At 38.5% G+C, this 1,245-nt stretch overlaps 1 pseudogene; it reads right to left on the bottom strand.

Annotated features, from left to right (window-relative positions):
• Positions 1 to 407: 407 nt before the first annotated feature.
• On the bottom strand, positions 408 to 626 carry LOC136121533 (protein kish-A pseudogene; annotated as a pseudogene).
• Between the last annotated feature and the right edge of the window lie 619 nt (positions 627 to 1,245).

The raw sequence follows: 1,245 nt of genomic DNA, 5'->3' as shown, positions 1-1,245 counted from the left end.
TACAGACATATTTCCACTCTGATTATTAAATGGTTACATCCTAATTATTTATATAATTATATAAATTATATAATTATATATGTCATTTTTTTTTTTTTTTTCCTGGCTGCGCAGCTCCGCGTGCGGAATCTTAGTTCCCTGACCAGGGATAGAACCCATGCCCCCTGCAGTGGGAGCATGGAGTCTTAACCACTGAACCTCCAGGGAAGTCCCCCTAATAATTTATACTGGTCCAATAACAAAACATTGGTCCAATAACACAAACAGAGAACAGCAGCTAGAACTTTATCTCATTCAATGTTCAGAGATAAAAGGATTAACCATTCTTTCCATTATTTTCTGCAGATAACTCCTTCTTTTTTTCTTATTTAAATCTGATGGCAACTGAATTCTGGCATTCTTCCAAGCTACTGTATGAAGAGGATGCTGAAAGCCATCACAATACAGCATCCTGAAACATAAGGCTTCTTCTGTTCACCAATTCTGGCACACTTCCAAAATATACCCAACAACCCAGTTTTATTTCTGTCCAGGAGACTGGATGCCAAGAATCGGATATAAGCACAGGTACATACAAGCAGCAAGATTACAGTCAACAGACTCTAAAAATTGAAAATGGCAGACATAGTGAGGCCGGCAAAGCCTCAGCTACATCCTTCCATTGCTTCTTAATGCTCTATTTCTCTTGCATGGGCTTTTCCGACTTAAAGGAAGACACACCACATAAGAGTTGTGAGTTTAAATTTTCTTCGGGGTCTTACTGAGGACTATAGCCCCAGGAGACAGTTACTCAGTTAGCTCTGAGGAAAATGCTCTGAAGAGGCAGGGGGGAATGCCAGTTTATACGTGATTTTTGGCTAGGGAATGCGTTTGGTCAAGCATACATCTTGGTAAAAGATTACTGCTAGTCACAAAGAACAAATATCTCAAGTTAATGCATTTAGTGCTTTTCTGTGTATGGGAAGATGCAAGAATCTGGAATCATTTAAATTCTTCCTGAGATATATATCTAAATGTCTAAGGCCTGCTTGTCCAAAGCATGGAGTGCCTCACACTGTTCTCCATCCTGAATTCCTCTCAGGGTGTACACTTGAATTAAGAGCAATTTATTAACTCCATAGGCATTTCTCATAATCCAGAAGTTCTCTTTGTAATTTCTAGATGATTTTATTTTCACTAAAAGCATATATTCGGAATACCTCATTACAGGATGGGGTTGATGGATAAAGAACAATTTTTTAGACC

Source organism: Phocoena phocoena, chromosome 3 (assembly GCF_963924675.1).
Source record: "Phocoena phocoena chromosome 3, mPhoPho1.1, whole genome shotgun sequence".
Lineage (NCBI taxonomy): Eukaryota > Metazoa > Chordata > Mammalia > Artiodactyla > Phocoenidae > Phocoena > Phocoena phocoena.
This window is presented reverse-complemented; position numbering and strand designations above follow the sequence as displayed.